This window comes from Theropithecus gelada, chromosome 1 (genome assembly GCF_003255815.1).
Source record: "Theropithecus gelada isolate Dixy chromosome 1, Tgel_1.0, whole genome shotgun sequence".
Taxonomy (NCBI): Eukaryota; Metazoa; Chordata; class Mammalia; order Primates; family Cercopithecidae; genus Theropithecus; species Theropithecus gelada.
Genome location: NC_037668.1, coordinates 161,997,123 through 162,023,022, shown reverse-complemented (window position 1 = coordinate 162,023,022; position 25,900 = coordinate 161,997,123). Strand labels below are relative to the sequence as shown.

The 25,900-nt window shown below is 47.7% G+C and overlaps 1 protein-coding gene across 2 annotated transcripts in view; it reads left to right on the top strand.

Annotated features, from left to right (window-relative positions):
• The first annotated feature begins 5,529 nt into the window (after positions 1 to 5,529).
• ATP2B4 (ATPase plasma membrane Ca2+ transporting 4) overlaps positions 5,530 to 25,900 on the top strand; it is a 115,362-nt gene continuing 94,991 nt past the window's right edge. Inside the window, exons 1-2 of one of the 2 annotated variants that reach the window (XM_025380539.1) lie at positions 5,530 to 5,549; positions 5,741 to 5,955. The gene's annotated coding sequence lies outside the window, so the exon portion shown is untranslated. Of the gene's footprint in view, positions 5,956 to 25,900 lie in introns of both variants that reach the window. The other variant, XM_025380547.1, reaches the window with a different exon arrangement.

Below are 25,900 nucleotides of genomic sequence, written 5' to 3'. Positions count from 1 at the left end.
CCACCCCCATCCAAAACAGTTTAAAGCTTGCTTTCCAAGATTTTTCAGGTACTTGCAAATATTATCTCCTTCCTAGAGCTTTCTAATATTCCCATCTGAGGCAATCACCCTAGCGTTTCCTAGCATTTTATATTTCATCTTTTAATATGTACTACCTAGCACATAGTAAGCATTCAGTAAATATATTTGAAAGATTATAGCATCTTTGATTGTAGCTACTTATGCTGTGAAAATATCTTTTCCTTCTACTAAACTATAAGCTTATTACCTCTGTATACCTCATCTGGGCCCAGTAGATGTTGAAACAGTAGACATTCAATAAATGTATGCTAAATTGAACAGTAGGTATTCAGAGATACTTACTGAATGAATAAAATGCACAGAAATGACTGAATCTAAATGGTAGGTACTAGCTCAAAGACTTTGTATATTACTTTCTACACTACATTTCTACATTACTTAGTACAAGTGACCAAAAAACCTAGTTTCATCTAGCGTAGGCATGCACAATGAGTCATGTAACTCATTTGCAGGAAAGGCAGGGGTACAGTGGGATATGAGGTACAACGAACTCCAGTGCTGCTGGCACTCACTCCTTAGCTTTCTCCTCTGCCTGTCTTGCATGCGTGCGAGCTGTATTCTCATTTATTGCAGGCTTCTTCCAGGGGGCAGGGAACTTGACCCCTGATACTTCCAGAGTCTCTCTCTTCACAGTATTCGCAGCAGGAACCAAGCCTTGTTTTCTATTTGATCGTAAGTGCAAAACTCTCAGGAAAGGATGTAATTGGCTCAGCTTGGGTCAGGTGGCGTTAGGACCACTAATAAAATGTCAGTTTCAATCATTGTTTTTTGTTTTGTTTTGTTTTTTGAGATTTTGTTTTGTTTTGTTTTGTTTTCTGTCACCCAGGCTGGAGTATAGTGGCACAATCTCAGCTTACTGCAACTTCAGCCTCTGGGGTTCAAGTGATTCTCAGGCTTCAGTCGCCTGTGTACCTGGGATTACAGGCATGCCCAGTGACATTTTTTATTTTTATTTTTTGTATTTTTATTTATTTATTTATTTATTGAGACAGAGTCTCACTCTATCACCCAGCCTGGAGTACAGTGGCTCAATCTCAGCTCACTGTAACCTTCATCACCTGGTTTCAAGCGATTCTCCTGCCTCAGCCTCCCGAGTAGCTGGGACTACAGGCGCACACCACCGTGCCGGCTAAGTTTTGTATTTTTAGTAGAGACAGGGTTTTACCATGTTGCCCAGGCTGGTCTTGAACTCCTGACCTCAAGTGATCCGACGGCCTCGGCCTCCCAAAGTGCTGGGATTACAGGCATGAGCCACCAGGCCTGGCCCAGCTTCCATCTTAACAGTGAGAAAAAAGGACATCCCAAAGAACTGGGTTCGGGCATGGGGAAAATGGCTGCTGTTCTAGCCAAGGCAAAACAGTAGATATTCACAACAGGGAGTCATGAAGTCTGCATTTGGGGGAGGTGCAGGAAATGGTGAGGAAGATTTGGAAAACTCAAGGTGGAGTCATCGAGAGGCAGAGGAACACATTCTGTTAAACAGCTAAGCGAGAGACAGTGCTGACTGCATTTTCCTCAAGTGAGAGATGGGGTAGGGACAGCGTCCACAGTGATGTAAGCCCTGTAGAGACTGACCTGCTATGGGGAGGACAGGAGGCTGAGGAGAGCCAGGCTAGACCTAAAGAACAGGAACCTGTAAAGTCAAGAGTACGGCTGCGAGAAGAGGGAAACAGGACTGCTCAGAGCTGAGCAGAACATGCAGACTATGAACTTCTGATGCCAGAGGCAGTGTCCTCCTTCTTGCCCCAGCGGGGCCAACTCCATTTTCCCACATCTAGTGGTTATTTTTATGGATAGATTTATTTTTACCCGTTCTAGACCTCAAACCTGCCACTGCAAGAAGCGAAGCACTGAGGCTTCTAACTTTCCAGAAAACACAGGCCTTAGTGGTCAGCTCAGTGACAGAGACCAGGCTACGGTCCACTCGGCTCCTCTGGGGTCACATTGTCCTCTGGGGACAACATACCTCCCTCGTGTCTGCAGCAGAGCTGGGGTGGGAATGGAGTGGGAAGGGGATTCCTTTTTTCTCATCCCACAACCCCACAGTCGGTCAAGGGGAGGACCTGCAGCCACCCTGAAAGTCATCATCCTGGCCTGCCCTGAATCCTCGCCAGCCAGAGGTGGGATAGCCATCAGCGCCTCTTTTGACAGCACCTCCCAGGCAGAGCCTGTCTCGCTGGAATCCAGGGAGCTTGAGGGGAAGATCTTACCTTTCCAATAATAACCAGCTATGAAAGGGTATCATTTCCCAGTCCCCACAAAACAGGCAGCCAAAGCAGACTTCTTCTTTAATGGGACCATACATCTGGCCTAAATTGTTATTCCCCCAAGACAAGTTTCCTGAACAGTTAGGCAATGCCTCCACACACAGCCACTGCAGACGAGCTTAAAATATACTTTAATACGTTTAAAGAGTCATTTCAGAGACTGGCTTACTTATGATAAAGATGCAACTGACACTCATTGGTGCTAAAATGTCATGTTGGTGCCATCCAGCAGGGAGCCTGACAAGCCGTTAAATCTGCAGCTCTTTTCGGCTGATTCATTTCTTTTCCTTTCTTTCTCATGTCTTCCCCAACAACTGATTTGGGCTCCTGAAGCTGACATTTTGCTAGGGTCTACCCAAATCTAACAAAGGTGCTGTGCATTGGGGGGTGTGTCCGTAGTCCCAGTTTCCAGGAAGGCTGAGGTGAGAGGATCACTTGAGGTCATGAGTTTAAGACCAACTTGGGCAACACAGGGAGACCTATAATGAAAAAAAGAAAGAAGGAAGGAAGGAAGGAAGGAAGGAAGGAAGGAAGGAAGGAAGGAAGGAAGGAAGGAAGGAAGGAAGGAAGGGAGGGAAGAAGGAGGGAGGGAGGGAGGGAAGAAGGAGGGAGGGAGGGAGGGAAGGGGGCGAGAAAGGAAGAGAGGAAGGAAGGAAGGAGGGAGGGAGGGAGGGAAGGGGGTGAGAAAGGAAGAGAGGAAGGAAGGAAGGAGGGAGGGAGGGAAGGAAGGAGGGAAGGGGGTAGAAAGGAAGAGAGGAAGGAAGGAAAAAAGAGAGAGAGAAAAGAAAAAGAGACAGAGAGAGGGAGGGAGGGACAGAAAGAAAGGAAGGGAAGGGAAGGGAAGGAGAGAAGGGAGATGGAAGGAAGGAAGGAAGGAAGGAGAAAGAAACGGTGAAAGGAAGGGAAGGGGAGGGGAGGGGAGGGAAAGGAAGAGGGAGGGAAGAGGGAGGGAGGAAGGAAGGAATCTAACAAGGTACCAACTCTGTTCTTGAAATGCCCTGGGAAGGTGAGAGTGACCAGTGGAGTTGCAAGAGGCTGAAATGAGAACAAAGGTCACCTTTGGAGTCCTGTAAGTGCCTTGAGGGTGGGAGGGTCAATCACTAGGCAAAAAGGACTAAACAACCCACAGTTTCCATGGAGGGTGGCCCTAAAATCTCCCCCTACTCCTGCAACTTTCTTCAGCTGCTGGCAGGGAGAGGCACAAGCACAGGCAGGGGCTTATTTTTTTTCTCTTACTTTTTTTGTAGAGATGGGGTGGGTCTTGCTATGTTGCCCAGGCTAGTCTTGAAATCTGGCCTCAAGTGATCCTCCCGCCTCAGCCTCCCAAAGTACTGGAATTACACGGATGAGCCACTGACCCTAGCCAGGGTTATTTTGGATTGTGTTTTCAGATGATAGCAGGCAATCTCCAGCCTCACATTGAGGAACTCTGAGTTCTGAGCCCAGCCCAACCAGTCTAAAAACATTACTGGCTGGGTGCAGTGGCTCACGCCTGTAATCCCAGCACTTTGGGAGGCCGAGGCGGGCGGATCACGAGGTCAGGAGATCGAGACCATCCTGGCTAACACGGTGAAACCCCGTCTCTACTAAAATTACAAAAACAAAATTAGCCAGGCGTGGAGGCAGGCGCCTGTAGTCCCAGCTACTCGGGAGGCTGAGGCAGGAGAATGGCGTGAACCCGGGAGGCGGAGGTTGCAGTGAGCCGAGATCACGCCACTGCACTCCAGCCTGGGCCACAGAGCAAGACTCCATCTCAAAAAAAAAAGAAAAAAGAAATAGCAGGGTAAGAAAATGAAAAGGAAAAAGAGGACCCAAATGAGAGAACATTGGGAAGGGTGCTAATTGGACACAGGGGAAACTGAACCCCTGGGTCTAATTCACAACTCTGTTTCTCCATGTGCGTGTGGCTCTGCTTCTTGGGGGCAGGGATGACAGCAAAGAAGGACAGGGGTGGTGTGAGGTGTTGGGTTAGAATGATAGGATCAAAGAGGCCTTTTCCCAACCCTCTGTTTAAAAGATTGGGAAGTAGTGGCCAGTCACCTTCTTCACAGCATAGCTCATAGCTATAACCTGTGAGATATATGTCAACGCGCCTTCCACAAGCATATAAACATGAGTGTGTTTGCTGAGGTAGGTGTGGGAATCTGTCAGTCAATGAAGATATGTTGTTGTGTGAACCAGCTGATGGTGCATGTTTGTGCTTGAAAGCCATAAAGTTCTATGCAAAATCTATGGGTGGCACTGTTGCACAATGCTAGTGGGTGTGTGGGTATGGGGCTGTGATTAACAGTTTACAGGCTGTGTATAAGTGTGCAGGGATGTCTGAGTGTGTCCAAATTAAAACAGAAATGTGTGCCGGAGTATGATACAAGTACAGGAAAGTACTTGGGCTTTGGAGTCCATCTGACTTGGCCTTGAATTGTTGGCTCTGTCATGAACCAGACACTCAATCTTCAGCCAGATACTCAATCTTCAATTTCCTCAGCTAGGAAATGAGGCTAATAACAAGTACCTTTCAAAATTGCCATGAGGACTAGAAATGATATCGTATAGACAAAGCTTTTGGTGTCATAGCCTACGCATAGCAGGACTCAAAAGTAGGCAGCTATTTTCATGCACTGTCAGTATACCTCTGGTGGGTACAGGGGCAAGAGGGAACAAAATGTGACCTGTATATAAGGTGTCGGGGAGGAGGTGTGTGTGTGTGTGTGTTTACAAAACAATTTATTCTCCTTCTCCAAGGAACCCCCTATTCAGACGAGCAGGAAGGTGGGAGGGGACATACAAGTGTCCACAGACACCTTGGGTTTCTGGGTCCTGGATCTAAGTGAGTAAGGGGTTGAGAGGCCCATAGGAGCTGCAGGAAGCCAACCGCCTGCCGAAGCTTCCTTTTTTTTCCCCTCCGCCCAGCAACCGTTGAATACCGCCACCCACATCCACTCCCCACCTCCACCCTCACCCCTCCTCCACCCCACTCAGCTTTCTATTCAACAAGTGAGAGCAAGGGTGGGGAAGAAAGCCGACAGAGGAGAGGATTCCTTCCCTTTCTTTCCCCATTCCCCCTTAAGACGAACCAGGAAGCAACCGCAGGAATCGGGCCACCTTAACAGTAGAGTAATGGTTTGGCCTCATGCCAAGTCCCACCTCTGTTCCAGCTCCTGCTCCTCCCCTCTCTCTTCCCGCACTGCTTGGGGAGAGCTGGTGAGCAGGAGTCTGGCCCGAGTTAGCTAGAGCTGTTGCCATGACAAGCATTTTCTTAAGAAAGCTCTGCTGTTGAGATTGTCCAACGCTGGGGGCTGGGAGGGGGGCACGAACTTCCTGGGGAACCATCCCTCTGAAGAGAGCAAGATCAGAGACACCCGTCCAGCTCTCCTGCACCCTTTTTCTTTCAGGAACCTGAGAGGTCCTTCCCATTGGAAGGGCAGGGGGAGGAGACCCAGCCCACTCCCCGGCCTTAGCCGGAAAGGCAAGAGAGCAAAGCCAGCGTCTCCAGCTTGGTTGCCACACTGGGGAGACTGGTGGGTGGTCACCCCACCCTACCCCCATCCATGGAAACCCGGAGGGAGAGTCCCACTTGGAGAAACCTGGATCTTTGCTAGAAAGAGAGGTAGGCTTGCAGAGAATGAATTGACTTGTGATTTGCAAACTTTGTTTCTTTCTTTTCTCTCAGTGGCTTCTAAAACTCCCCGATTTTCCTCTTTCTAGCATATTTCATGCGACTGGGTGTGGAGGATTTTTAAAAATATGTGTGTGTGCACAGATTTGTCAAATACTGTTTTCTGAGAAACTGTATAGTCAAATAAGTGATTTATCTCTCTTTTCCTAGTTCTTGTCATTCCTGTGCTATGGGGTAGGGGAATGGAGGGACTCTCTTTTTGACACCAAAATTGAACTCTTGGAAAAAACATTTATCTCCCCTCCCTCAACCCATTCCATTCCTGCCCTCCCCTTCCCCCTTGGCTTGGGAATGAGACGCAGGATGGAAAACTGTTGCAAAAATATTTTCCGTGTCTGTTCCCTTTCTCAAAAGCCCAAAAGAGAGATGGAAAAAAAAAAAAAAAAAAGGAACTAAAGAAATCTTCGGCAGGAAAGGGGGGCTGCAGCGGGAACTAGGAGAGGGGCACTTTGGGGCCATGGGGTAGAGGTGGGCTGGGAGAAGTTGGGAGGAGTGGGGGAAGGAGAGTGCACAAATTAAATTTCTTTAGCTTTGCAGAGAAACCTAAGCAGTTTCTCTGTGTTGCTTGCAAAACATCCTCAGACTTTCACATCTATAATTAGCTGTGGAAAAAGCTGGGAGTTCCCTCGTACCGCTGTTGTTTGAGAGTGTGTGAGCGTCCAGAACCAACTGTATGAGTGTCTCCGAGGGCACCGCCCCACACATCTCTGGTCCCAAAGGGGAGGAAGGAGAAGGGTGAATTGAAAAGTTTCCGATTTCAAGGCTGGAGACTGTGGGGCTGGTGAGTGTTTGGCAGACGGGGTGGGCCACAGGCATCTGTGGAAGGGTCCCTGAGCATCTTGGGTCACTTCCTTGGTTTGCTGAAGAGCTAGGAATTAAGAATGGGATTGTCCTTCCTGCTCTCCCTTCTCTCTTTCTCTTACATACTTGGTTCGCTCTTGGTAGAGGGGGCTGCTGGCATCCTTCCCCGAGTCAAGTCTGGCCTCATACACTCCTCCACCTCCCTGAGGGTACCCGCCGCTCTTCTCCAACTGGGTGTGGAGGGTGCAGGAGTGGCCAGCCACATCTTGGGAGGGGAGTGGGCACTCTGCTGGCCAGAGGCACCTCCCTCCTGGGCATTCCTGCCGGACTTACAATAACTTGCAGACAAGATGCCGGCGCCTGCTGGCCGGGCAGGGGGAATGTCAGATGAAGCAATAGGCCGGCATTCAACTGAGGCCCCTGTGGGGAGGGGAAAGGAGTTGGGGAGGGAAGGGAAACAAAATCCCATTCTGTAGTGCTCCCTCCTCTGGGTGAGGAGTCTGGCAGGGAGTCTAGAGACCCTCGCCCTGCTCCTTAAGCCCCTCCCCAAGCTGCCCTTTCTCCAGGGCTTCTCATTGGAGGCCCTCCTGTGCCCCCTTCACTCTGGGCCCTCTACCTGGAGGAAGGAGACCAAGCTTATTCCAGGCTGGGCCAGGCCCAGGAAAGGAGCCTGGGGGTGAGGAGGGGCTGGGCCAGGAGCGTTTAGGAAGAAGGGGACGGAAAGAGGCCTCCTAGCCCATGAGCTGAGTTACCCTCCTTGGCTGAGGGTGGTGGCTTGGGGAGCAGACTCTGGGAGGGGCAGGAAGGATGGTGGCAGCTTGGTAAGCCGTGTTCTGGAAGGTGGGCCCTAAACCCTGAAGCAGACAGATCTGTGGGAATCAGGCTGGGGGAGAGGAAACACCTGCCTTCAGCCCCAGGGCTTGGAGGAGTGGTAAAGGCTACAGCTGAGAAACTGGGGGAGAAGGAAGCAAAACACTTAGAGGAGAGCTCATCTCGGGGCTGAGGAAGCAACAGGAACCGATTTTCATTTTGAGGTGTTAATTGATCTGACTGCACCCCATTGGCTGGACTCTTCCCTACCTGTATTCTGGTCGATAAGGGAATGAGGCCTTCCCCAGTGGGCAGGGGCCCCAAGACAGAATCAATGCCCGTGTTCTGGAGGGAGGGGATCCATTTCTTTGCTCCTCCTCGGGAGTCCCATCCTCCCTGCCACCATCTTGCTGAGGTGCAACCCCGAAAATCACGCCGCTTCCGCCGCGGCCTCCCATCGTGGGGGCCCAGAGTGTCACTATTCCTGCAGCCGGCCTTCCTATTTTCAGTAATCTGATTAGGGGTCGATGTTGACGGGCTCAGGGACTGCTTCTCCGTGAGGTCGTTATTTAGCGCGCACCGGGTTGCCTGCTCCCGCGGCTTTGAGCCTGGGGTCGCTGCCAAAGCGGGGAATCGGCTCCCGCAGTCTCAGCCCTTCCCCCGGGGCTCGGGGCGGGATCGACTGCGCAACCCCGCGGCCCCTCTGCTTTCCGCGGCCTCTGCGACCCCGCCCCGCCAGCCTCTCCGCTGCTGGGCTCCACCCTCCCGGGCTCTGCCGTAGTCTGAGAACTCCGTGGAGAATGCGAACTGAGCTGCCAACGGAGGCTTCCTGCCTTCCAGGTCGTGCCGAGCCTCAGACCCTTCTCCCTTCCATTTACCACCAAGTCTCTGGATTGAAGGTCAAGTCAAAGGAGCACAGCCTGTCTTACCCCTGGGACTCCCAGCGCCCAGCACAGAGCCTGGGACGTTAGAGCGCTGGGTCAACGCGCATTGAGAGAAGTACGGGCAGTTTAGGGGGCCTTGGAATCAGCCTGATGCCAGCGAGTTCCTAACCCGCCGTCTGGCCTCCAGTTTCCCTTCTGCACAATGAAAAGCCTGCTCTCCACGGTAGAGGTGACAGGGCGTGGCTAGGCAGATTTGTCACATTGCTGTGGTCTTCGTCAGAAGAAAATCAAAATGAGAGGACCCAGTTAGGGGCAGAAGGAGAGCGGTTAGAATTTGCCGAAGGTGTGGGTGCTGGAAGAGGTAAGGTGGTGTGTAGGGGCTGGACGTCCTGGGCCAGGATATCGGGAGGCTTTACTCTTCCCCACTCCCACTGACCCGAGGTCCTGAGAGGAACAGGGGCTAGGCTGCTCCCTGCCACCTGTCAGCAGGTCAAGCCTTCCACTGCAAACTGCCTCTTATTCAAGAATTTAGCTTCTCTCCAAAACTCCGAAACCCCGATGGGCACTTTTCTCTCTCTCTCTCTTTTTTTTTTTTTTTTTTCAATGCTCCTGGCCTTGGACCCAGCACCCAAAGACATGGATCAGCCCTGCCCACTAGGACAGAGCATTGCAGACCCACTAAACCTTGGAGAGAGGAAAGAATCTTGTTCATTCTTAGTCCCCAGAATGACCAAGACAAACCCCGTTACCAAACCCCTAAAAAACTGTTGGATTTAGGTTAGATTAGCTCCAAACTCCAAGGTTAGATTAGCAATCTGACCTTGAAGGGGAACACCCCACTCAGAGTCTTAACTATCCTTCTCTGGAAGGATTCTTCAGGCAATCTGAATTCTTCCCCCAAAGGGTGCCTCTCAAACAAGGCTCCCTATGCAGTCCAGCTCCCTGTTTCTTAGATAAGCATTGATTCCTATCATCCCAGTCGGTATTTGGTGGGTAGGGCTGAGAAGGAAAGAGCGATGAGAAAAGCAAGGCCTCTGCCTTGTCAGACTGGGATGACAACCTTTCTCCACTCATTTCCCCTTTTCTACAGGTCATAGGATTAGAGCAGGCCCTGAGGCTGGAGTCCAAAATGCTTGTGTGGAATGTTTTGCTCTTGGCTTCCTCTGCCAGTATCTCTCTTTGTGTCCTCTTTCCTCTTTCCCTTGTGTGAGCCATTCTTGTTCCACTGACTTATTTCCTCCGCACATGTTAAAACAGAAATGACAGAGACTTTCTATTTCTGCCTCTACCTTAAGCCAGTCCTCTGTGTTCAGCCTACACCAACTTGGGTTGAGGAGGGAAACCAGGCAGGATCTAGTGAGAACCAGAGCCAAGGGCCCCAGGTCAGAGAAGAGGCTGTTGAGAGGCAGTCTATGTGTGAAGGGATAGTGGAGAGGCCGAAGGAAAGAAAAGGATTGAGAACATAGGTGCCAAGGGGCAGAGCCCCCATTTCTACCTTTCCTCACCCCAGTTCCTGTCTGCCTGAGATCCTCAGCCTCATCACTCACCTCTGCTCTAGTTTCCCAAGTTTCACGCACAAACCCCTGGGACAACTCAGGGAAGATGAACTGGGATGGGATTAATAAGACCCCCTTCCTCTTGCCTTTCTGCCACTTCACTTGGGATGTGGCAGAGGGAGTTTGGAGCAGTGTGTTTATTGGTAGGAAGGTCAAGGACTCTCAGCTAGGTTCAAGGAAAGTCTTAGCTTAGAACACCTCATAGCAAGGTCTACCTAGGTTGCATAATCAATGCCAGGAGTACAAACCAGTAGTACACCCTCAATGGAGAGGAAGTTAGCAGCATCTAACAAAGCTACATACACATTTACCCAGCAACCCTACTTCTAGGAATTTATCCAGAAGATGCTCATTCACAAATATGGAAAGATACGTACAAGGTGATTTTTTTTTTTTTTTTTTTTTTGAGACAGAGTCTCGCTCTGTCACCCAGGCTGGAGTGCAGTGGCGCGATCTTGGCTCACTTCAAGCTCCACCTTCCCGGTTCAAGCAATTCTGTCTCAGCCTTGTGAGTAGTTGGGATTACAAGTGCACGCCACCACGCCAGCCAATTTTTTGTATTTTAGTAGAGATGGGATTTCACCGTGTTGCCCAGGCTGGTCTCAAACTCCTGAGCTCAGGTAGTCCACCTGCCTCAGCTTCCCAAAGTGCTGGGATTATAGGCGTGAGCCACCAAGACCAGCCACAAGGTGTTTTTTAAAGGCATATTTACAATAGGAAATCATTGGAAACTATCCAAATGCCCATTCTTAAGAAAATGGTTGAACAAACAATGGTACATCCATACAATAGAATACTAGGCAGCCAAAAAGAAAAAAAAAGAATGACTGGGAGCCCTGTGAACTTACATGACATGATTGTTAGGATATATTATTAAGTGAAAAAACCAAGACGTAGTACAGTATATAGTATGCCACCTTTGGGATAAGAAAGCAGAAGAAGTAAGAATTTTGTTTTTTTTTTTTTCTTTTTTTTGAGATGGAGCCTGTCGCCCAGGCTGGAGTGGGGTGGCAGGATCTCGGCTCATTGCAAGCTCCGCCTGCCAGATTCACGCCATTCTCCTGCCTCAGCTTCCCAAGTAGCTGGGACTACAGGCACCCGCCACCACGCCTGGCTAATTTTTTGTATTTTTACTAGAGATAGGGTTTCACTGTGTTAGCCAGGATGGTCTCGATCTCCTGACCTCATGATCCACCCGCCTTGGCCTCCCGACGTGCTGGGATTACAGGCTTGAGCCACCACGCCTGGCCTAATTCAAGTACTTTTTAAGCTTAAAACCCTGATTCTATATTCTTTGTGGAATTCATATTTTAAGTAAGAAAAAAAAAAAAAACTACAAAGAAATATTGACCTTTACTTTGTAGACATGTTATTGGTTGTAGTATTTGTGTCATAAATTGGAAACTATGTTTTGTTTACTGTATGATAGATGAAATGAGTAACTATGGTGATATTTCTGGAAATCAGGGTCTCACTATGGAAAAAGAGAGATATAAGTATGGAACCAGGGAAGGGGAAAAAGAATCTTGTGGGGTTTTTTGTATATCTTGTGGGTCTGTCCACTGAAAGGACTGTGGACAGGAACACACCTAGATTTTTATTTCTAAGTACAACTTCCCACGGGGAAGGTTGTAAGGAACAGGGCTCCCTGAAGAAATGACTAATTCCAAGTCTGAGACCAGGAAAGTATAAATGAACTATGTTGTGCCGGAAACTAGAGCGTGCTCATGTCATGACATGTTGGCACAGGAGCTGGCTTAAAGGGTCTCCCGCCAGCCAGATGTGAAACGCATTGAGCATTCAAAAGGATAATGGTAATAGATTGTAACACATTGAAGATTAAAAGTTCCTTGAGTTTATTTTGACAGTTGACCTGGACAGGGAGGAGCAGGGAGGGAAAACTCTTAACAGAAATGCCAACGAGGCTAGACACAAGGCCTCACTCTGTAATCCTACCACATTCGGAGGCCAAGGTGGGAGGATCGCTGGAGCCCAGGAGTTTGAGGCTCCCATGAGCTCTGATCATGACACTGCACTCCAGAATGCATGATAAAGCAAGACTCGGTCTCAAAAAATTAAAAAGTAAATGCCAGTTGGGCACGGTGGTGCCAGCTGGGCACGCCTGTAATCCCAACACTTTGGGAGGCCCAGGCAGGTGGATTACTTGAGGTCAAGAGTTTGAGACCAACCTGGCTAACGTGGTGAAACCCTGTCTCTACTAAAAATATAAAAATTAGCCAGAAATTGATTGAACTCAGGAGGCGGAGTTTGCAATGAGCCAAGATCACGCCACTGCACTTCCAGCCTGGGAGACAGAGCAAGACTCTGTATCAAATAAATAAATAAATAAGTAAATTCCAACTAATAAAATCTAGTAGTAATGACAACATTTTTCTTTAAATTTAATTTAATTTTATGGGAGGCCGAGGTGGGTAGATCATCTGAGGTTGGGAGTTTTAGACTAGCCTGACCAACATGGAGAAACCCTGTCTCTACTAAAAATAGAAAATTAGCCGGGCGTGGTGGTGCATACCTGTAATCCCAGCTACTTGGGAGGCTGAAGCAGGATAATCGCTTGAACCTAGGAGGCGAAGGTTGCAGTGAGCCAAGATCACGCTATTGCAGTCCAGCCTAGGCAAGAAGAGTGAAACTCCATCTTAAAAAAAAACATTTTTTTAAATTTAATTTTTAATAGACAAATACTAGTTTCATATATGTATGGGATGCAATGTGGTGTTTTGATGTATGTATACATTATGGAATGATTCAGTCAAACTATCAACATATCCATCACCTCACGCATTTATCATTGTTTTTGTAGTGTAAACATTTAAAATCTTAGCAATTCTGAAACATGCGTTACATTAACTGTAGTCACCATGTTGTGCAGTAAATCTCAGAAACATTCCTTCTGTCTAATTGAAACTTTGCATCTTTTAGCCAACATTATCTTTATTTATTTACCTATTTTTAGAGATAGGGTCTCACTCTGTCAGCCATGTTGGAGTGCAGTGGCCCATAGCTTGAACTCCTAGGCTCAGGTGATGCTCTTGCCTCAGCCTCCCAAAGCACCAGAATAATGAGTGAGCCACTGTGCCAGGTTGGAACTTTAAATTGACCAGTTTGCAGCCTCTACTCTAATAGCTGATTTAGTCTAGCGTTTAATGGATACTAAATCTTTCACCCAATGGGGTGAAAGATTGGTCTTAGCATAGCTTAGTTTGGGCTGCTGAAACAACATCATAGACTGGGTGGCTTAATAAGCAACAGAAATGTATCTCTTCATTTGTTTGTTTGTTTTTGAGACCGGGTCTTGCTTTGTCATCCAGCTGGAGTGCAGGGACACTATTACAATTGACAGCAGCCTTGATCTCCTGGGCTCGAGCTATCCTCCCACCTCAGCCTCCCAAGTGGCTAGGACTACAGGCGCATGCCATCATGCTTTGCTAATTTTCATATTTTTTGTAGAGACGGGGTTTCACCATGTTGTCCAGATTGGTCTCGAACTCCTGGGCTCAAGCAATCCACCTGCTTCAGCTTCCCAAAGTGTGGGGATTACAGGAATGAGCCACTGCACCCGGCCTCATTTATTTATTTAATTTTATTATTATTATTATTATTTTGAGATGGAGTTTTGCTCTTGTTGCCCAGGCTGGAGTGCAATGGCACAATCTCAGCTTACTGCAACCTCCACCTCCTGGGTTCAAACGATTCTGCTGCCTCAGCCTCCTGAGTAGCTGGAATTACAGGCATGCACCACTACACCCAGCTAATTTTGTATTTTTAGTGGAGATGGGGTTTCTCCATGTTGGTCAGGCTGGTCTGAAACTCCTGACCTCAGGTGATCCACCTTCCTCAGCCTCCCAAAGTGCTGGGATTACAGGTATGAGCTACCACGCTCAGCCCCTATTTATTTTTGAAACAGGGCCTTGTTCTGTCACCCAGGCTGAAGTGCAGTGGTGCAGTCATAGCTCACTGCAGCCTAAAACTCCTAGGTTCAAGCAATCCTCCCACCTCAGCCTCCCAAGTAGCTGGAGCAGGTGCATGACACCATGGCTGGCTAATTTTGTTATTGTTGTTGTTGTTTTGTAGAGACGAATGACATAGCAAGACTCCACCTCTACAAAATAAAAAATTAGCTGGGCATAGTGGCTGTGCACCTGTCTGTAGTCCTACCTACTCAGCAGGCTGAGGCGGGAGGATAACTTGAACCCAACAGGTCGAGATTGCAGTGAGCTGTGATCATGACACTGTACTCCAGCCTGGTTGACAGAGTGAGACCCTGTCTCAAAAAAAAAAAAAAAAAAAAAAGATGAAACTAAGTAAAGGGTCTGCAGTTGTTTGTTGTGTTATCTTTTTCAACCTTTCAGGTTTGAAATTTTTCCAAACACTTAGCCAGAGAGAGAAGTCCATGCCAGAGGCACTCCTAGATTCCTGGTTTCTTCTCACCTTATCTGCAAAACTCCTGACCAATAGGAGTGTCTTTTCTAAGCTCTTGAGTGCTGAGAGTCCCCATGGAACACACAGAGGGATCTTCTGAGAAAGTAAGGTCCCTTAGGAAGCCTTCCTTCCCACCCTCACTGCTCCCCACCCACAGCCTCTTCTGTCCAGACAGGAGAAGCTGTGCCCTGATGGGTGGGCCACAAAGGGAGGCAGGATGACAGGCATCCTCCCACCATGCCATGCGGCCAGCTGAGGGAACCTGGGGACTGAGGGCTTCCAGAGTCACCCGCCTAACTTTTGAGGAGGGCGGTCCCAGGCTGTAAGAGAAGAAATTGACCAAACAGCCCAGAGATTGTTGCTGACCAACCTTTAGCATCCCTTAGAATTCTCTAATTAGGTGATTCTGGAAGAAACCAGCAAGCAGTGCCTGCCCAGAGCCTTCACGCCTGAGTTAAGCAAGGCCTTCTAGGCAATCCCTTGGCAAGGACAGCACACCTGACTGTCCTGTCATTGACCCAAATCATTGTGCTACCCACCCCCACCTCCCCATCCTGGTCCTCGCTCTGGAGAGAGATTGAGTTTCCAGGATGGCTTCTCTCTCTTTTTCTCTCCCTCTCTTCTCCTGGAAACCCTGGGGCTAGGCCCTACATGACTCAGGGCTCTTTTTACGTAGGCTCATGTAGGCGAGGGCTATTAATCCTTTAGTCAATTCCCCTTCTGTGTTGGTGAGGGAGCCTGAAAGAGCGGGAGCCAGGAAGTTGGAAGGGGGCAGACAGGGAGGAGTTTGTTCTAGTGGGCTGCCAGGCTTGCCAGAAGAGCACGGGACTGGGAGTCAGAAAAGTGGTCATCTGGACTCTTGTCTGCTGTGTAACCTTGATTGAAGCAGGGGATATCTCTGAGCCTTCATCAACTGCACTGTTACATGAAACCAAGTTTGGACATACAGATATTCCTGATTCAAGACCCTCCTCTTCTATAGAAGACAAAGGAGTAAAACTCTCAATGCCCAAACCAAACTCTTTTATCACAGATAGAATCTAGCACAATGTAACAACTTGCAAATCCCACCCTTCTGCCCAGGATAAGCAGGGGAAAAGAGGCCAAAAAGCATATGTCTTTGGACTGCCACCATTGAGGTTTGGGAGTAGAACAGGTTCTAAGATTTCCCACCTCCACCTGCCCGGAACTTCGATTAGGAAGTACCTTCCAAGGCCGTAATTCTGCTATGTCCTAGGCCAGAAACTAAGGCATATTAGCTAGAGGTAGAGAAATTCAAATTTTCACAAAGTTTCCTAGGGCACATAATCCCTCAAAAGTTATTAGATTGAACCATATGAAAATGCCAATATACAACCGCTTTTGACCTACAAAGGCAATTTGTTTAGCTCACCTACAATATTATTCGACATTGGAGTAATGTCAGTGGGATTGTAGTCAGTGTTGTGAGCTGGAGAGATTAGGTTTTCATGTGAGCTGTGGGTTGGATTAGAAATTCGGGCAAAGTCGCCAGCTGCTAGGCCAGCTTACCCTCCTTGCCAATCCAGACTTTCGGCCCTAGAGGTAGACATGTTGGCAGAGCCCTTGTTTGGACTCTGGCTGAGATTCTAGCATTAGCCTTCCTGGCAACTGGCCAGGGAAACTGCCCAAGGTAGAGAGGAATGTATCATCCATCTATAGTCCGCTATTCTTGTGTCCCGAATGCCCTGCTTCCTATCTTGGGAGCTGAAGATGGAGGAAAATTTAAGAAAGGAGGAGATAGGAAATACCGGCCCTATTCGTCCTCTGTCTAGGGGGATACAAGACCGGGAACACACACTTGAAATCTCATCTGGCACAGGGACATATGACTTAGTGATGGCTGGTAGCTACTAATAGGATGGCTGGGGGCTGAAGGGGTGTTAGTAGGAATGGGGAGACTAGAATTTGGCAGGGCTCAACTGGAAATTATTCATGGAGGAGGTGACTGCCAAACAGGATTTTAAAGAGAAAGAATAGATTTGATGGAGGAGGGGAGGGGAGATGGGGAGGAAGGGGCATGCTGCTGCATCCCGACTGAGGACACTCGGAGCATCCTGGAGAATCGGTCTGGCAGGTAAGGGAGGCTGTCTGATCCCACTCGCTGGAAGGCCTCCAGCCTTTGTCTGAGCCAGCGCCGGTACCGTGGGCAGGATGGCATCTGGCAGCAGCGGCCTGCCGCCTGTCGCTCTCCTGGCACTCATGGACCATTAGGATGATTTTTTGATGTTTCCTCCCTGCCGTCCATGTTACAACCTTCTTTGTGGGGAGCACTCATATGACATCTGTTAGGATGCAAGGGTAGGCACAGTAAGCATCCATTTCAGGGGCTTTCTGACCTTGTACAGGGGAGGGCGGTCACCAGGCTTTGGGCTGGTCACCAGTCTCATTTTATTGAGACAGAGTATTTGAGATGGACGGAGAACTGGAACCTCGAGACTTGCCCAAAGACGCTGGGTTAGTTTGAGGCAGAACTGGGGGTACAGCCCAGTTCTCCCCACTCCAAGACTGGACCCTCGACCCCATCACTGCAACACTGTGTGACCAGATCAACACCAAACTTCCCTGGTACCCAACGTCTCTACCCACATGGCAGGGAGAACTATCCCTGTCCCTCCAAGGATGGTATGAGGTCATGTGCTAGGAGCAATTTGGAAGACAGATTCTAGAAACCATAAAGGTGCTGGTGGCATGATTGTTATTGTTGCTGTTATTATTAACAATTAAGGTCGTTAGCACTACAGAAAATGCAAAGAAGAATTTGGCACTGCCCACATCACTGTGCAGCTCACATCACCGTGCAGCTCCTAACGGTCCCCTCCACAGCTCCTCCTTGCACACTGGGCCTTGAGCTGAGAGAGGCAGGGTAATTGAGAGGGGAGGCAGAAGTCCTGGAAAGAGGTGGGTAGAGACCTCCTCCTGCCAGGGTATTCTTGGCCCTACCCTTTCCTCAGGGTGTGGCTCCTCCAAAAGGTCAGAGGAAGTGCAGAGGGGAAGCAGTATTAACTCCATCCTTCCTTAGCAGCTGTTTAAGTCAGGTTGGCCGCTGATCTCTGATTTGGGGTCTAAGAGTCAAGAGGGCGGGGTCACCATAATGTGACAGCCCAGGCTGATTTGATTGCCAGAGCCAGTCTGTCATTCATTTGCTTTTTCACGTACCCATTTATTTATCCAACAAACATGAAGTGAGCATAGACCATATGCCAAGCACTATGTTAAGGGTTTGGGAAGAAGTGGTATCCAGGAGGCGAAGGAAGGGCTAAGCAGCACTGACCTTAAGCTCAGGGATGATTGTCCCGAGCCTGGGAACTCACAGCAAGCCCTGCTTGTTGGTAGTGCTCCGGAGAATTAGCATTTGTTTCCCTGGAGAGCACATTTAACCCTTGACTTCAGGGAGGTAAGATCTAGACCTGACACTCAACTGAGCTGGGAGGGGCTTTAGATATAATTGCAGGGCAGCCCCTGGTGTTAGCAGTGAGACCCTGGCCTGAATGGTAAAGGGCTTGCGCTTGTCCTTTGCTAAAGAAAGCCTTCTCCTGGACCGGGGCACGGTGATGAAGCTGGGTGTGGGTCCAGCCTGGTTTATTCAGCCGCTTCATTGGCCTCCTGGTGTTCCTTGACTTTACCATCTCCTGCTTATATCTGGAGCCTCTGCCTCTGATGGGGTGGAGATATTCTGTTGCTGGGATGCCCAGAGGAATCCAAATGGTACTGAGAAATAAAACAATACCTCTCTAGAAAAGCCCTCCAGTTTCTTCTCCAGTCTTTACCTCTCATTTCAGCCTCTTAATCCCTATTTTCAGAGGCAATGTGGTATAAAGGATAAAGGGGTGGATTTAGCTTCAGTTGGTACATGCTGTACACATCTGCACCTAGCCTGAGTTTTGCCCTTTTTAAAGTTTGTATAATAACACCTTTCGTTATGTACCCCATAGAGTGTTATGACAGACAAATAAGGTATTGTAGGTAAAAGCATCCCATAAACATTGAAGTGCTAGATATACGTAAAGCTTATCATTCCAGTGACCCCCCTCTTCCTATTCCCCTTCTCCATCTCAGTTCCTTCTCTTGATTGCCCAGCCCCTTGACCCCACTCCCCAGAACATCCTCCTGTTCTCTGTGTGCTCCCACTTCTGCTCTCACTGCATCCTCCCTCCTTGCCTAGATTAAGACCTAAAACAACACTTGTTGCATCTTTTTTTGAGACAGGGTCTCACTCGCGTCGCCCAGGCTGGAGTACAGTGGTGCAGTCATGGCTCACTGCAACCTCGACTTCCTGGGGTCAGGTGATTCTCCCACTTCAGCCTCCCTTGTAACTGGGACTACAGGTGCGTGCCACCATGCCCAGCTAATATATATATATATATTGTATTTTTAGTAGAGATGGGGTTTCACTATGTTGCCCAGGCTGGTCTCAAACTCCTGGTCTCAAGCAATCTGCCCACCTTGGCCTCCCAGAGTGCTGGGATTAGACGTGTGAGCCACTGCGCCCAGCTCTTGTCACATCTTAAATAATTATGACAATGGTAGGAGTAATAATCTGAGCTAACATTTATTATTTATGTGATAGGTATTAAACTTGAATCATCTCATTTAATATTCTCAGCGAACGGTGAGGTCGATACTAGCATTGTCTTCATTTTCCACATTGATAAAGATGTTCATAAAGCATAAGGCTAAGATGCACCCTTAGTTTAGCCCGTTTATAGATTTCCTCTTTCCATGGCTGAGTGACTGACTGGTTGTCAAGAACATGGGGAGTTTCAACAGCATTTATTGAATGTCGACTAAATGCCAGATGCTTCCAAATTATGTCACAACAACCACCTTCTGAGACAGGTACAGGCTTTGTCTTGGAGATCATCTGGTTGTGAGAACAGAAGCCTACTCAAAGAAGCAAAAGTAAAAGGGAGCTTTATTAGAACATTACAGGGAAATAGCACAGAACTTAGGTGTGGGAAGTGTAGCCCCTCTGTGGGCCACACCTACATCCTGGAGCTGTAGCACTCTCTTCTTCACAGATGGGCTCCTGCTGTTTCCCCCACAAGCACAGGACCCGTTGCGGGTGAACCAGGCAGTAGGTTCTATCTCTCAGCCCATGTGGCCTTCCTGCTTAGCTCTCCAAAGTAAATTAACTCTGTCTCTCAGTCCAAACTCCAACAGATGCTGATTCCAGCTTAGATCTGATGTCCACTGCACTCCAGTGATCTGTGGCTTGCGGCAGGGGAGGGAGACTAATCAGGTCTATCTTTTCCATTAGGTCTGGGGTGGGAGCAGACATTTCTAGAGGGAAAATTCACTGACCTTAGGTTGATTCAAACCCAACTACGTTGTTCAGCACACCAGACTCTCTCTCTAGGGTATCTTAAAGATAATGCTCTGGTTGAAGCCCTTAAATAACAGAGCATGTGAGTTGTCCCAGAATCTGTGGATTCAGCTGGGACTGGAAAAATAGTATTAACCATTTTTGAACCCTGCTCTGTGCCAGGCAATTAACATGCATTATCTGTAATCCTTACAACAGTCCTACAACATGCTATGGTTCCCATTTTACAGATAAGAAAGCTAACACTCAGTGAGTTAAATAGCTTGCCCAGAGATCATCTGGCTCATTAGGGTTGGGGCTGATATCTGACCCAGGCCTGACACCAAAGCTCATGGCCTTTCTAATACACAAAAAAGGGTTATTTACTCTCCTGGAAGATAAGCTCCATGAGAGCAAGGATATTCGTCTTGCTCATTGATATATCCCAAGTGCCTAGAACAGTATTTGGCACATAGTAATACTCAATAAAAAAAAATCATCAAGTGGATTTTGCTTTGGTAACTTTTGTACTCCTAGGCTTCCCAGTGTCAGAGGGGAAAAGGACTCAGACAGTGGGCCACTGAGACCAGCGGGGTAACCCTCTGGGTGTGCTTCTGGTCCCTAACCCCCACAGCCTACTATGTTTTGTTTGTTTTCATTTTTGTTTTTGTTTTTGTTTTTAGAGACAGGATTTCACTTTGTCGCCCAGGCTGGAGTGTAGTGGTGTCATCATGGCTCACCGTAGCCTCCAACTCCTGGGCTCAAGGGATCCTCCCAACTCAGCCTCCTGAGTAGCTGGGACTACAGGTGTGCATCACCACACCCAGCTAATTAAAAAAAATTTTTTTTTTAGAAATGGGTCTTGCTATGTTGCTCAAGCTGGTCTCAAATTTCTGGGCTCAAGCAATCCACCTGCCTCTGCCTCCCAAAGTGCTGGGATTGCAGGCATGAATCACTGCACCTGGCCTCACAGTCTAATCTGATAGGGGACATTAGGAGCAATATAAAAAGTCTGAAAGAAAGTATGACCCTGGATTTATCTGTTTTCTGTTTGTATATCTGACCTAAGCCATTTAGCCCTGTAAGAGGAGCAGTTGAAAAGAGATTTCCTTAACACTGGAAAATCCATTTACTGGGACTAGGAAACAGGATGCTGAGGTCCTATATTGATAGAGAAAAGAATGCAAATTTCCACTGGGTTTTCCGCCCTAGGGGTCAGAGCTTACCAAATCCTGAATCCATTCCTGTTCCTTTCTGTATAACAATGCTCTGTGTCCTAACTCACCCAATTGGCCTTCCAATCCCAGCAGGTGGTGTTATATAAAAGTGCAGATTTGAGGGAGTGTGATGGAACTGGGTTCAAGTCTGGCTGGCCAGCTATGTGACCATGGACAAATTATTTAGGCTCTCACACTCAATTTCCTCTGGAAAATGTGAACATACACAAATGCAGAGTGATACATGTTCTGAGTGCCTGGCTCACTAATATGAGCCAGGGTAGTCATTGAATTTTAATTTTTCCTCTTTTGTCCCTCTATTTCTCCCTTTCTTTTCCATGGAGCCTGGCACCAGCCTGCCCACCTGCTCCCTGCTAACTTCTGGACTCAGTATATTAATAAAAGGGTCATAGCCTATTGTCTCCCAGTAACAAAAGGCCCAGAGGCCCCAGCCTCCTGCACCTCTCCATCAAGGGGCTGACCAGGGGCCCCATCATTTCCATGAGACAGGTTACCCTCTTGGTGCCAGCTCTACGGCTTTGCTTGATATTTGAGCAAGAAGAGTCCTGGTGAAATAAGGCAGAGTGGAGGAGACAGCTGCAACCACCTCACCTTGTTTACTCTTGCCCTGCATTCCTCCCCTAGGAGTAGATGCTGTAGAAGTCAATGCTGGGAAATCTCTTGTTGATGGAGGGAGTCAGACTGGGTGACAACACTACTTGTTTTTGTAGAAGCTGTAGCCCAAGGGTGCTATCACTATTTGGTCACCCAGATCAACTGTCAGCTGCACTGGAATTGAGCTGCCCCTGGATAAACAGGCAAGAGAGTCTCAGACTGGAATCTCCCTGCTTTTCCCAGCACACACCCACACAGAGACTTTAGCTGGCAAGAAATGGCAGCTTGGCCGAGATAATGCGTGAACCAGAACTTGCCTTTCCTGGCTGGAAGGTGCTTGGCATTAAGTGCAGTTCTTGCTCCTGCTTCCTATAGATCACTTAAGTGCTCCAGGCTCTCTTGGAACAGGGAGAATTCTCTGGTCCCCTCCCAGTTTCTCAGGGATAGCATCCAATGATGGGAGATGGTTTCAGAGGCAGTGACTTACAGACAAGGGTGTGAATATTAGCTGAGAGTTCATGTGAACAGGCTTATGGCAGCGTGGTTTCTGAGATGCAGCGACTTGTTGGTTTTGGCTGCAGCGTTTTCACTGAGCCCACTCACCAGCCTGCAAGCTACTTAAAAGGAGAGTGATGCTTTAGTCATTCCTATATACTCAGTATTTAGCACAGTCCTTGGCTCATAGAATGAGGATCAGTAAAGAATGGATGGATGGGCCAGGCATGGTGGCTCACGCCTATAATCTCAGCACTTTGGGAGGCCGAGGAGGGTGGATCACTAACGTCAGGGGTTCGAGACCAGCTTGGCCAACATGATGAAAACCCATCTCTACTAAAAGTACAAAAATCAGCCAGATGTTGTGGCATGTGCCTATAGTCTCAGCTACTCAGGAGGCTGAGGCAAGAGAATTGCTTGAACCCTGGAGGCAGAGGTTGCAGTAAGCCAAGATCGTGCCATGGCATTCCAGCCTGGGCAGCAGAGCAAGACTCCATCTTAAAAAGGAAAAAAAAAAAAAAAAAAGAAGAATGGTTGGATGGATGGATGGATGGATGGGTATAAAGAAATAGAAAATTGTCTCTAAACAAATAGACGACGGTGAACTTTACCTTCTTCCTTCCCAGGGCCGCCTTCCCTGCTCAAAACCTCATCATCTCATGCCTGAATAATTGCAAAGGTTTCTTAATGACAGGCAGGGTGGTCTAGAGAAGTGAGTTTCAGACTGGAAATTGGGAGACCTGGAATTTGAGCCACTTAAGTTGTTCTATCACTTTTGAAATATCACTGAACCTTTCTGGGCTTCAATTTGTTGAGAAGTAAAATGAATAGTTTGGGCTAAATGTACTTCTAGGATGTTTCAACTCTAACATTCTCTGCTTCCTCCTACTCAAACAATGCTACAGATTAATTATAGTTGGGTACCAACATTTAAAAGTAAGATCTCACTGCTGTCTTGCTCAGCTGGGCTTCGGTGACAGAGACTGGGGACATCTTCCTAGGAAGTTGGTGACTAGAATGTGAAAAGAAACCATGGCCAGTTCCCCAGGAGACTTGGCTTAGGAACTGGTCTCCTAGAATTATTGAGCCCTTGTCTAAGGAAGTTCCACCTTTCGCTCTCCCTCTTCAAACTCAAGCTGGGAGCTTGTGAGGCTCCCTGTAGCCCCACTCTGTATGACTCTATGTGGCCACTATGCCAAGGTGGAGAGGAGGTCTGGACACCATTTGGCATCCTAGTAATGGTGGTGATTCTCTTTTTACTTCTTTCTGGTGTCCAACGTCCTCTAGTGTCACTGGCACAAAACAGGTCAGGCTATTGGAAGGCCACACTGCTTAAGAACAATGTCAGAAGATCCAGGCTCCCAGTTATATTCAGATTAGTGAAGTGCACCTTCTCCTAACTTACTCAGCTTGTCTCCTGCACCTAGTGCTATAAACGGTTGTGTTTCAGAGCTCCCCAGGCTGGCCGAATCCATAGTTCCAATCCCCAAAGTCCCTTGTCTAAATGCGATCTAACTTCTGCCCCAGTTTAACCCAGGGCTGTTTCTGACTCAGCCCCTGTCATCCTGCCTGGGCCCTAGGCAACACTGCCTCTCTAACGCCCTAGCTAGACAGAGCATTCCTGCTTACCCAACCCACAGACTCTCCCTACTTTCTGGGTTACATGCTTTTCTTCTGCTTGTTGCTTTATAGCTCAGTCCATTATTCTGTGATCTAATCTAGCTAGTTTTGTGAGTTTTTGTTTGTTTGTTTTTTCATTTAAAAAGCATCTATATTTTCTTTCATCAACTTTGCATTCATCACAGTCATCACTCCTCATTCAACACCTTCCCATCTTATATTCCCCTTTCTTTCTTTCTTTTTTTTTTTTTTTTTTTTTTCTCCTGGAGATGGAGTCTCACTCTATCACCCAGGCTGGAGTACAGTGGTGCGATCTCGGCTCACTGCAACTCCGCCTCCTGAGTTCAAGCGATTCTTCTGCCTCAGCCTCCCAAATAGTTGGAATTACAAGCACCTGCCACTGTGCCTGGCTAATTTTTGTATTTTTAGTAGCAACAGGGTTTCACCATCTTAGTCAGGATGGTCTTGGACTCCTGACCTTGTGATCCATCTGCCTCAGCCTCCCAAATTGTTGGGATTACAGGCGTGAGCCACTGCACCCAGCCGTATATTCCCTTTTCATAGGAACGTTGACATAGTTAAACCCTACCTTATTCTATGATCATTCTTGTTTCAGTCACTTTTAGAGACACTACATCTCCAGAAGGGCTTTTGTTGTTTTCTCGGTGTACTTTAATCCAAATGGCAATTTTTTAGCCAAGTGGTTATTTTTTAAGAACATTTACTTTTTTTCCTGAGTATAAAAGTAATATGTAAAAAGGATCTCACACATACTGAGCACTTACTGTATTTCAGGCACCAAAACACATGCTAAAACTGCATGACCTCATTCCCTCCTCATGACAATCCTAATAAGGAAGGAGTCATTCTTATCTTCCCTTTCAAATAAAGAAACTAAGGCTCAGAGAGATAAAATACTTTTATCCAAGTTCCCACAACTACCAAGTGGTGGATGTGGAATTCAGATCATGGCTCCCAAACTTCAGAGTCCAAGGGTGTGGTGGCACGTGCCTGTAGTCCAGCACTTTGGGAGGCTGAGGCAGAAGAATTGCTTGAGTCCAGGAGTTTGAATCCAACTTGGGTGATATAACAAGACCCCATCTCTAAAAAATTTTTAAAAATAAAAATAAAAAAAGACTCAAACAGGTGCGGTGGCTCCCGCCTGTAATCCCAGCACCTTAGGAGGCCAAGGCAGGTGGATCACCTGAGGTCAGGTGTTCAAGACCAGCCTGGTTAACGTGATGAAACTCCATCTCTACTAAAAGTACAAAAATTAGCTGGGCGTGGTGGCAGGTGCCTGTAATCCCAGCTACTCAGGAGGCTGAGGCAGGAGAATCACTTGAACCTGGGAGGGGGAGGTTGCAGTGAGCCAAGATTGTGCCACTGCACTTCAGCCTGGCAAGAGAGCAAGACTCCATCTCAAAAAAAATAAATAAAAATAAAAAAAGATTCTGAGCTATGCACTGCCTCTACACAGAATCATCCTAGAAAGTGTGGAATATTCAGAAAAGCATGAAGAGAAGACTAAAACTTTCACAAGTCCAGACATAACTGCTAACATTTTGGTGTAGTGTCTTTTAGTCTTTTATATACGCGGGTGAATATATACATTTTTTAAACGAAATTGGGAACACGTTGCATAATAAGATTTTGATTTAATTTTTTTTCCTACCCGATACTAGATCATGAGCATTTTCCCACATCATAAAGAACTGGTCACAAGTCAGCCCCAAACATAGTCCAGTGGAATCCAATGACAGCAGGCAACCAGAGGCAAAGTGTCTGTGGTTTTAGAAGGGAAATAAAGAAGCTGAAGGGCCGGGCACAGTGGCTCATGCCTGTAATCCCAGCACTTTGGGAGGCTGAGGCGTGAGGCCAGGGTTTTAAGACCAGCCTGGGCAACTTAGTGAGACTCCATCACTTAAAAAAATAACAAATAAAAAAATTAAGTAGGTGTGGTGACGCACACCTGTAGTCCCAGCTACTCAGGAGACTGAGGCAGGAGGATCCCTTGAGTCCAGGGCTTTGAGGCTGCAGCGAGCTCTGATTGCACCACTGCACTCCAGCCTGGGCGACAGAGCAAGAGCTTCTCTCTAAAAAAACAGAAAACAAACA